Source organism: Pantherophis guttatus, chromosome 12 (assembly GCF_059756535.1).
Source record: "Pantherophis guttatus breed Tessera chromosome 12, ASM5975653v1, whole genome shotgun sequence".
NCBI classification, from domain to species: domain Eukaryota; kingdom Metazoa; phylum Chordata; class Lepidosauria; order Squamata; family Colubridae; genus Pantherophis; species Pantherophis guttatus.
In genome coordinates, this window is record NC_142074.1 from 10,821,211 (window position 1) to 10,832,998 (window position 11,788).

Here is an 11,788-nt window from a genome sequence, read left to right on the forward strand (position 1 = left end):
GTAGCAGCTGTAATTTGATTCCGTCGTGGTAGGGCAATACAAACACATTTATGAACTAGACCAAACTGTATGGATAGCATGTTAGAGACACTCCATCAGAAGCGTATTGCATAAATAAAGCATCCCTTGTGATATTTGCTAAGTCTATCCCTTGGAAATTCCTTGGAAAAAGGGATGTGGTGGCTCAGTGGCTAAGATGCTGAGCTTGTCGATCGAAAGGTCGGCAGTTCAGCGGTTCGAATCCCTAGTGCCGCGCAACGGGGGTGAGCTCCCATTACTTGTCCCTGTTTCTGCCAACCTAGCAGTTTGAAAGCATGTAAAAATGCAAGTAGAAAAATAGGGACCACCTTTGGTGGGAAGAGAACAGTTCCATGCGCCTTTGGAGTTTAGTCATGCCGGCCACATGACCATGGAGACGTCTTCAGACAGTGTTGGCTCTTCGGCTTTGAAATGGAGATGAGCACTGCCCCCTAGAGTCGGGAACGACAGCACATATGTGCGAGGGGAACCTTTACCTTTACCTTTATCCCTTGGAAAAGAAAATAAACTACACATGCAAAATGAGAAACTCACAATGTCTTTTAAAGAGAATCTGAAAAGGATTGTAATTCTTTCCTCTAGAGAGGAAGGGATGTCAAACTCGCATCGTAATGGCAGCATCACATGACATATCACGACTTTTTTCCCCTTCGCTAAACCGGGCATGGGCATGGTCAGGGTGTGATGCATCTGGCCCATGGGGCATGAGTTTGACAGCCCTGATCTAGAGCATGAAGTCAAATCTTAAAATCAAATGGAGAAATGATTGTAATAGAACTACAGTTTGACTGATGTAGAGGACTTCCTTTGTATTCCAAGCATAAAATTTTGAAACAAATTAAAAGGAGGGATCAATGTTTTACAGGTGGCATTTACCAGCAGCAAGATTGGCAAAAATGTTCAGTAATCTGTTTGCCAAATGCTGGAAATGCAACCAGACCCCAGGTACCTATTATCATATGTGGTGGACATGTACAAAAGCAAGAAAATATTGGGAGAAAATACGTAGCTGGCTGGAAAAGATAACTAAACAGAATATAGACCTGAAACCAGAAATATATCTCTTGGGCTTAATACTGGAGGGCTTTGACAAAGGGATCACATATTTAGTTTTATATACTGTATATTGACAGCAGCAAGGATTATATTTGCTAAAAATTGGAAAAATGAGAACACCCCACCAGATGAGGAAGTAATTCAAAAAATTTTGGACTATGCTGAAATGGACAGGCTTACTTTAAAAATAAAAGATAAAGAAGACAGAATACTATTCGATATGGAATAGATTTCATGAATGGGTACAGACAAGAGGTAGAAATTAGAGGAGGAAAGACTACGAATATTTGTATTAACAATAGAGAAGATTTATAACTACGATCAAAATGTAAATAAGCCAATATAAAAAGAAACTTAGTTAAAACTTTTTCAGTTATATTACTATTACTTTTAGTACATATGTTTTTATATTATTATTACTATTATTAGTTCATGTGTTAAAACTGTATTTTTCGGAGTATAAAACGAACCGGAGTATAAGACACACCTTAGTTTTTGGGGAGGAAAATAAGAAAAAAGCTGATTGACAGGTGGATCAGCCTCCCGGAATAACCCCAATCAGCTGTTCCCAGAGGTGAATTGTAGCAACAGGTTCCTTGGTTGTGAGCTCTGTGCCTTGCTTTTTTTTTTTTTTTTTTGCTTTTTTCCTGCCTCTGAAACTTCTGAAACTCCATTTCAGAAAAAACTTTTTTTTCTGCCTCTGAAAGCCTCCGAAACAGAGCTTCAAAAAAAAAGCCTCTGAGGCTCTGTTTGGGAGCTTCTTTTCTGAAGCTTCGTTTCTGATGCTTTTTTCAGCCTCTGAAACCTCCGCTTGAGAAGCTGGGCAGGGCTACATTCGGAGTATAAGACGCACTCAGATTTTCACTTTCTTTTTTGGGGGGAAAAGGTGCGTCTTATACTCCCAAAAATATGGTATTTATTACTATTTTCTATTTGACTTTTTTTCCCCTCTTTCTCTTGTAAATAGTATACCCTGACAATACATTGTATTCAAAAATATTTATGAATAAAACATTTTTTTTTTAAAAAAAGGAGAGATTGGTATCTGTCCAATACACCGACCGAGAGTTAACAGTTTTCTCAGATGATGGGCAAATTGTAAAAATAATGGATTATGTTGTTGTGACCTGGGGAAATAACAGCTTTGTGTAATGAGTTAATACAACTGTTCCCTTGAAATTTCATTTTCTCTTTCAACTGAGCTGTGCATGATGAATTCTTGTTCTTCCCCACCAAAAACACTGTTCATGTTTTAAGAGTACTTTCCATTTTAAATCAGGAGAAAGATCTTTGAACTTTTGTTTTAAGCATAGACAACATATAATGACACACTTGAAAAGCTAACATGTCAACAATATTAATGAGATGAGCAGAAGTCAGCTGGTTGCAAGCCATTTGATAAGTTCTTGCTTTACATCTCAACCACTGGTTAATCTGTCCCCATTTGAACTCAACTGGGGAAGCGATCATAATTAGTTCACGGAGTGTGGAAAGTATCATTAATTCATAATTCATTGTTTTCACAGTTGGGCTCCATTCATGTATCGTAAGGGGGAAAGGGTTGCTCATAAAGAAAGACTCTTGTTTTTACTTAAATTGGCATGTAGTACTGAATATAAATATGGTCATTGGTGATGCTGAGTTGTAATGAATTTTAACTCATTTGTTCAGTATTGTAGAGTGGGCATTAAGAGCTTTTATGAATTAATAGGCCCGTTGATTCATAAAGACTTCTCCTCGAGCTTCGCGGAACACTTGATAGGAAACTGGAAAACCTATTCTGTTCTTAGTAGGAGGGAAACCAGGATCAACAGGAGATTTCCTGAGATTATAATTCACCCAGTGTAATAGTCAAGAAGAGAGAACCAACCTAGAACTAAGGAGAAATTTCCTGACAGTGAGAACAATAAATCAGTGGAACAACTTGCCTTCAGAAGTTGTAGATGCTCCATCACTGGAGCTTTTTAAGAAGAGACCGGACAGCCATTTATCTAAAATGGGTCTGGGGTCTTCTGCTTGAGCAGAAGGTTGGACTAGAAGACCGTTTCCAACACTTTGGTGCTTTGGAGAATAGGACCCTTCCAACTCTAATGTTCTTTGGAAACTAGGTTGAGCCCCTCTTCTTTGTGGCAGCCCCTCAACTATTGAAACAGTGTTAACATGTCACCCCTAGTCCTTCTTTTCCCTAGAGTAGACATACCCAATTCCTGCAACTGTTCCTATATTTTAGTCTCCAGTCCCCTAACCATCTTAGTTGCTCTCCTTTGCACTCTTTCTAAAAGTCTCCACATCTTTTTTTTTTTTATAGCGTGATGAATTTATTTTTTTTACATTGTGGCAAATTGGGTGGAAAAATAATTGAACATTGGTCCACCTGGAATGGATTCGATGAGCTTATTTATTTATTTATACATACTTCTGCGTCATGGTCAGGATTGACTGGTAATTCTTGAGTTTGAAGGCACATTCCAAAAAGTATCCGGTCCTCCTTTTACTAAAATTTTTATCTTCCAATTTTCTAACTATAGGAGTGGATTATTTTTAGCCAAATATTAGCTAGCATCTATAAGAAAAACCACATGAACACAGACATAGACACACACACAGAGAGAGAGAGAGAGAGAGAGAGAGAGAGAGAGAGAGAGAGAGAGAGAGAGAGAGAGAGAGAGAGAAAGAGAGAGAGATTCAGCTAACTTGCTACCACCCATTACAGTAGATCATTTCTATGAGCCATAAAAGAAGGTCCATTACAAGGGTCATCTCTATAGCAACAGCGATAGTTAGGCTGGGGAAGGTTTATGCAAGTTGTTAGGGACTGCTGACTGCTAATGATATAATTAACTGTGTTAAAAGTCATATCTGATAGCACCTACTCTGTTACCAAGGCGATTGAAGAGCTATAAATAAAATAAATAATAAAGAGAGTCTAGAGCCCTGTTATTTCAGATCTATTGTCCATCACAAAAGCTAGATGCAGAAATGCTACCTTTGATGTAAAATTTAACCTTCCTCTATGTTGGAAGAAATATCCTTCTAGGTTCTGCTCCAAGTGGGGTAAAAGACACTGGAAACATGGAGACTGCTTGGAAAGATGGTTTAATGGTGGACAGGATCACATGGCTTGAGTTCCCAAGAAAAGGGCGGAATACAGTGAGTCCACGGGTTTTTATGCTCTTTCTGGCTTTGCATTTCGTGGGGTCCCGAAAGAGTATCCTGATTGGTTGTCAGACTCCCAGGGGGTGGGGGTCTTAGCTAGCCTTGCTGGCTGATGGTCACATGTGCTTCCCAGGTCACATGTGGTGAGTTTCTGCTGCTATTGGGTAGAGGGCTAATCCTATCTTTGTTGGATCTTTGGCAATTCCTACTATGGCTCTGCCTGAAGGAGGTAGATCTTTGTTATGTAGAATAGACTGGCCCAGGCCTTAATGGCCCATTGACAAAGGGTGGGGGGCAGGAAGGTGGGAGCTGCTTTAAAATATGCTTCTCCATTTCTCATCCCGGGAAATATAATATTCTGCCTTTTTCATATTTCGTAAAATATTTCACTCTTCCAGGAAAGGGGTGGGTGCTAACTTCCTACATCTAGATACGTTGTTTTGTAAATGAATGGTGACGTTATTTTCTTCATGATTCTCAATGGAATTCAAGGAATACCCCACTCACCATTGGCAATACAGTCCAACAGTTACGTTTCCTTAACGTTTCCAGGGGTCAGCAACCTGTGGCTCTGGAGCCGCATGTGGCTCTTTCACCCCTCTGCTGCGGCTCCCTGTCACTCAAAATATGCATCATAACCACCAGTGTGCAACACCCGCCGGCACACGATTTATTGAGCTTTTCAACCTCCGGTAGGCCAACCATAGATAAATCCAAGAAAAGAAAAGTTTCAGAAGAAAACAGAAGGTTTAATTCAACTACATATGCTAGTTTTGTGGCCGCTCAAGAAATAATCAGGCACGGGAAGGGTTTTGTGGCTCCCGGTGTTTTCTTTTCTGTGGGAAACGGGTCAAATGGCTCTTTGAGTGTTTAAGGTTACAGACTCCTGCCTTATGCCCTGATTGTGTTGACTTGGAAAAGGCTGGTTTTAGGGAACTAGAGATCAGTGGGGCTAGAAGTATGGGCCCATAGCTTGCATTTGGTAAGTAAGCCCCACAAATCTACAAAGCAGTGCAGAGGGCCAGGATGATGGGAATCTGTTTCCTTCCAAGACAGTTGTGAAACACAGCTGCATCTGACGCATCGCAGGACCCATTACAAGACCCTCACTTGACACACTGTTAGGATATGGTTTGAGCCTAACAAGTTGTCCAGGCAATATATGTGTACTGTAACTTTAATCTGTAAATGTATTATGTGACTTTAATGCTGAGTCATGCTGTAATTAGATAATCACTGGTTGTGAGAGTATTTAAGCAAGGTATTGTAACATGTTCAGTTGCTGCTATGATATGCTGCCATTGTGTATGAAGCTGATGTGATATGCTACCAGAGTATGACGTGCTACCATTGAGAGGAGTTGCTATCTGCTAATCATGGTTGGATGGATTTGCTACCATCATGGTTTGTGAACTAGAGTGAGTTTGTTATTCTAACCAACTAATGTTTGTTTGGTAAGAAGGTATCTGTAACTACTGGACTGATTTGAATGGCAAAGACTTGGAATTTGTTTAAAGACTATGAGACTGTTTTTCTACTATAAAGTAAGCTTTTGATAAACCAGTTTGCATAACTCTTATTCATTGCTCTCAGCAACGTTTCCTTGTGCATTTACTCTGCTGGTTGGTAACACAACACCAATATCCTTAACACCCACCCACACCTGACCCATCACAAGACCAATGTCAGTCCAGGGCTGACAACCTACCGACCATACAAAGCCCTTATAAACAGAAGAATACTGATGCTGACATCCCCTAAAGTCCACTGAAGATGTTACCTACCCTGGTAATGAAACATTCGGAAACCAACCCACAAGCTCGGAGAACAAACCTTCACCCTCATTATTTTTAGTCATGTCCAAGAGATTCCTAGCTCCAAGCATATTATCACAAAGCTTAGTTAGCTTTGGCATTAGGGAAATTCAGAAATGAGAAGGTGATAAGCAGGGGTGAAATCCAGCAAGTTTTGGAGAACCGGTAGTGGAAATTTTGAGTAGTTCAGAGAACTGGCAAATACCACCTCTGGCTGGCCCCAGAGAGGGTGGGAATGAAGATTTTGTAATATCCTTTCCCCAGGAGTGGGGGGGGAATGGGGATTTTGCAGTATCCTTCCCCTGGAGTGGGGTGGGAATGGGGATTTTGCAGTATCCTTCCCCTGGAGTGGGATGGGAATAGGGATTTTGCAGTGTCCTTCCCCTGCCAGGCCCACCAAGCCACGCCCACCAAGCCACACCACACCCACCAAGCCAAACCAGTAGTAAAAAAAATTGAATTCCACCACTGGTGATAAACTGGCTGGCTAAGCCAAGGGAAATCATTAAAACCATCAAAAAACAAAAGTTAGAATCTTTTGGAAATGTGATGCGACACCTGGAAAAATATGGTAAACTTCACTTAATCCTCCAAGGAAAGATTGAAGGCAAACGAGGTCCAAGCTGAAGAAGAACATAATGGCTTCAAAATCTAAGGGACCGGTTTGGACAATACTCAGCAGCACTTTTTCGTGTGGCTGTTGATAAAAATAGGATCGCCAACATGATCCCCAATGTCCAATGACAGATATGGCACAACAAGAGGATGACGATTAGGGAAATTAAATTCATTAACTTTATTGGCATAGAGAAAGCCAGAATATAGACGGCACATACAGATTGTCACCCATAACTTTGGAGCAGGCAGTCTGCAGTTTCTTCTTTTTAAGTCCTGCACGTTGTTTGTTTTACCCAAGACAATTAAGCCATTATGCAAATAATTCAAAAGGAAACCAGAGAAAACTGATTAAAATCTCATTAAAATAAAATGAATTCTGAGAAATTTAAAGTTTCCCTTCTGTTGCCAATCTCACCATAGGTCCATTAAAGGGATTTTTTTTAAAAAAGAAGAAAAGTGTGTGTGTGTTTTGAATGTACAAGTAGACTTGTAAAAGTCATAATGCAAGAGGTCATTGGTTATGCCTAAATCCAGCACTATTAGCACCCTGAAATAAGTGGTAATTCTGGGATCACACATTAAATTATTATCAATCTATTTACTGCCGAACATGTTAGTCATATTAATAGACCAAATTTTCACCCCTTAATTACGAGCCTCTTAATTTTGTTATAGTGCTTCCTCCTTCCTCAATGGGTAGTTACTCCAGATGCTCTAATAACATGCAGAAGCACAGTCTTCTGTTTATGAGCTGTTAATACCCATTAGCATTTTTAACCTTAATATGGACTGATCTTCTTTGCCATTTGTTGCCCGGCTTTAATGGCATTAAAAGATGCATCCGAACAATGTGCTATTATCAGCATTGACGTCCGGCTCCTGGGGCTAAATGCTGAGAGAATTCCACCATTTGATGTCACAGCTTGCATCACAACCAGCCTCCCATGGAGATCTCTCGAGAGCTGAAAAAGGAAGCGGTGATTATTTAGATCCATTTTGATCTAGGGAGGCTTGGTCTTAGTCATTTATTTATTTGGTCCAGAGCAATCATGTTTCCATGGCAACAGAATATAGAGAAGTCCTCTTCTATTTCTGGAAGACATGACAGATTATGCCTTCAGTCTGAGCAGCACCTTATATTAGGTGCCACCAGAAAAGATTAATAGTATATTACAGCTTTCTCCAAACTAGTCTTTGAAACTCCCTGGCCCAGTCTAAGAAAGGTTGGAGTTGAAGTCCAGACACTTTAGAGTCTTGAGGTTGAGAAGGGATGATCTGTCCTATACTGATTTATGTAATTTTTTTTGAAATGCAACTTACATCATGCATTGGGTTGGGTTATTAATCTTCAGTACCATCAAAGCAGGCATGGAAAAGGAATTTAACTCACTGTCTTCAGAAAAACAATCTCTTGAAACTGATTGTTGGATGAGCAGGTACAAAAACAGCCAGGGAAGTGATTGAAACCTGGGAAATGTGCCCCTCATCAATCAACAGGAGTGCTGGTTTACCACCAACTTATCACGTACTTAGAAGGTGAGGGCTTGACAGCATAAGGAAACAATAGCCAATGACTTACCATAATAGCCAGCCATCGACACCCAATCAACATCTAAAAAGCCACACACAAAAGGCACCATATTAATACCACACATAGAATAGCCCAAAACACACATTATGGTAGAAAGAAGTTTCCTAAGGATTGGTTCCAATATGAATCCAAAAGCTTGGAAGACCCAGATTGGATCCTAAATATTAATGTCAACTTGCAAAGCTTTCAAGTTGCCATGAGCAGGAGGGAGGGAGAACTGATAGAGCTGATTGGTTTCCCTAACTGAAGTGCATTCCATACATTCTTCCTGACCGCAATCAGAAGGAGAGTGTTGGATTTCACAGCCAGCCAAAGTGGTTAATTGGAGAATGTGATTTATGACATGGCCAGAGAGGAGGGGAGAGACAGGGTCATAGGGGAACATAAATCTATGTGGGATTAGTTCTAACTGCATCCGAATATTGCCGAGATGGTGCTCCTAATAAATGACTGTATTTCTTTTGAAGTTCGGCTCATGGCTCATGAATTAATTAGGGCATTTTACGGAAACTTCACAATTAATTTCATTAGATTTTTGGTGGATGTGCTGGCTGCAACATATAGAATAAATAAACTTTTATGGTTGTTCAAAATAGATCTTCATCGAGAAGCAGGAGAATGGATGCAATCCAGTGGTGGGTTTCAAATTTTTTTACTACCGGTTCTGTGAGTGTGGCTTGGTGGATGTGGCAGGGGAAGGATACTGTAAAATCTCCTTTCCCACCCCACTCCAGTGGAAGGATACTGTAAAATCTCCATTTCCTCCCAATCAGCTGGGACTTGGGAGGCAGAGAATAGATGGAGGCAGGGCCAGTCAGAATTTTTACTACCGGTTCTCCGAACTACTCAAAATTTCCGCTACCAGTTCTCCAGAACTGGTCAGAACCTGCTGAAACTCACCTCTGATGCAATCCCATTTTCATGTAGACATGGAAGAGAAGAGTGGATGAATGCAAATCTTCAAGTATGCTGCTTTTCTTCTTAGTTAGACTTCTAAGGTCCCAATGATCTGAATTTAACAACAACTAGGTAAAATGTCTATTGATATCCAAATACTATAAAATAGGAATGATCATCAGTTCAAATCTACAGTTCAAATCCCGTCCCCTGCCCTGGCTCTATGCCGTACTATTTAGGCACATTTTTGAGGCCAGGTGCATGCATGGAAGGCAGGCGTGCATGCAAACCGGACACGTCCGCAGGCAATGCAAGCATGCACACACGTGGTGAACCTGTAGTAACAAAATGTGAAACCTTCTGCTGATTGTTAGTTATAGTTGGAATCACAGTGTTATATTGGATGGAGTTTTGCTGGAGAGATTTTCTTCTTAGACATTTCCAGAGACAATCCAACTTTAATCCGCACAGACGTGATCCCCTCTGCTTAGCAATAACTGAATGCAAATATCATTATATTTATTTCATGTGAGAAATTATTTTGGTATGGGCTTGTGAAGACCATAATGAGGCAAGAAGACCTCTCACCTTGACCTTCTGTTCACTCTTACAGCTACGTGCCTTCTGGAGCATTCTATGGAAGTGTAATGAGTTCAACTTTCAGGAATATATTGTGAAAGTTTCAGTCAAGGACTGGTTCAAAGCAAATGAGTGGAAAAATCTTGGAATACTTGCAATCCATGTATTCTCTCTCACCCATTACTGAAGTGTATTTTATTTTGCAATTTTGCTATGAGGGGGCTAATGTATGGGTAGTCTACAGATTAACAGAGTTGGAAGGGACCTTGTAGATCATCTAGTCCAACCCCCCGCCCAAGCAGGAGACTCTACATCATTTTTGACAAATAGCAATCCAATCTCTTCTTGAAAGTCTCAAGTGATGAAGCTCCGACAACTTCCAAAGGGAACTTCTATTCCACTGGTTGATTTTCTCACTGTCAGAAAATTTCTCCTTATTTCCAGGTTAAATTGCTCAGTTTCCATCCATTATTCCTAGTCTGGCCTTCAGGTGCTTTAAAAAATACCTTGCCTCTCTGTGGCAGCCCCTCAAATACAAGAACACTGCTATCCTGTCTCCCCTGGTCCTTCTCTTCCCTAGACTAGCCATGCCCAGTTCCTGCAACTGTTCATTGTATGTTTTAGCCTCCAGTCCCCTAATCATCCTGGTTGCTCTTCTCTGCACTCTTTTTAGAGTCTCAACATCTTTTTTATAGTGTGGTGACCAAAACTGGATGCAGTACTCTAGGTGTGGTCTTACTAAGGCTTTATAGAGTGGTATTAGTACCTCCCTTGATCTTGATTGTATCCCTCTGTTAATGCAGTTTAGGATTGCATTGGCTCTTTTGGCTGCCGCTTTTGGTCCTTGACTTACGACCACAATTGGGACCAGAACCTCTGTTGCTAAGTGAGACTTTTTCTTTGGAATAACCCCATCAGATATCTTCCTCTATTTCTCTGAAGACCATCCCATACGCTGACTTTGCCCATAATTTAAAGTCCTTGGTGAGCATTTTGACATTCTACTAAATCAGAATTGCTTAAGCAATGGCAGAAATACAGTACAGTTTCTCCTCGATATACGACCACCAATTTTGATCATGTGACTGTGGACATGCTGCCACAATCGTAGGTGTGAAGGCCTAAGTCATAAGTCAGTTGTAACTTTGAACAGTCATTAATGAATGACTGTAAATTGAGGACTACATGTACTGCATACAATGTTGACATTCTGTTCATCTCAATAAAAATGCATCGTGCCAAGGTTGTGTATGATTGTCAAGTTCTTTTTTGTTTTTTAAGTGCACACCTCTAACTGTACCTTTCCCCCACCTCCCAGAATCCACATGGAGAAACAGCTTTATTTTTGGACGGCCATGTTTTTACCTGTCCTGTAATGGAGAAGCACTCATCCATGGAAGTTCAATATAAGCGAAAGGCATGATTCATGGATCTGAGACGCAGACCTTCTGCTTCTACAGGCCTTTAAGAACCCTGAAAATATAAAACAGATGGCAAGGGAGAAAGAGAGCGTATATCATATGTCATAGACTAAACCAGGGGTTGGCAACCTTAAACACTCAAAGAGCCATAAAGCTCCTAACCGGAAGCCCCCCGTTCAATTGTAGAGCTGACCAGGAGTCCAGTTCCCCCACCATAGAGTCTCCTCCTAGCACAGTGTCCTTTTTCCTCTGCCGACCGGACATGTGGTTCCCCCTACCATAGAGTCTCCTCCTAGCACAGTGTCCTTTTTTCTCTGTCAACCGGACGTCTGGTTCCCCCTACCATAGAGTCTCCTCCTAGCACAGCGTCCTTTTTCCTCTACCTGTCCTAACCGAAAGCCCTATCAATTGTGGAGCCAACCAGCAACAGGGAGCCACAGCAGAGGGATGAAAGAGCCACATGCAGCTCCAGAGCCACAGGTTGCTGACCTCTGGACTAAGCCATCAAACAATCCATATGTATGCTAAGGAAGGCCATAGAGCTGATGGTTGAATTATTTATATTGTTATTCTTGTTTGGTTGCTAAATCACGTCTCTTTGTGAGCCCATGGACCAT

The 11,788-nt window shown here is 40.9% G+C and overlaps 1 long non-coding RNA gene across 1 annotated transcript; it reads right to left on the bottom strand.

Moving 5' to 3' along the window:
- Positions 1–5,631: 5,631 nt before the first annotated feature.
- On the bottom strand, positions 5,632–9,254 carry LOC117675898 (uncharacterized). Its single transcript, XR_004594296.3, has 3 exons — positions 9,175–9,254; positions 8,263–8,295; positions 5,632–7,645 (listed from the first exon to the last, which is right to left on the bottom strand). It is a non-coding gene; the product is annotated as an uncharacterized LOC117675898 (long non-coding RNA).
- Positions 9,255–11,788: the final 2,534 nt, after the last annotated feature.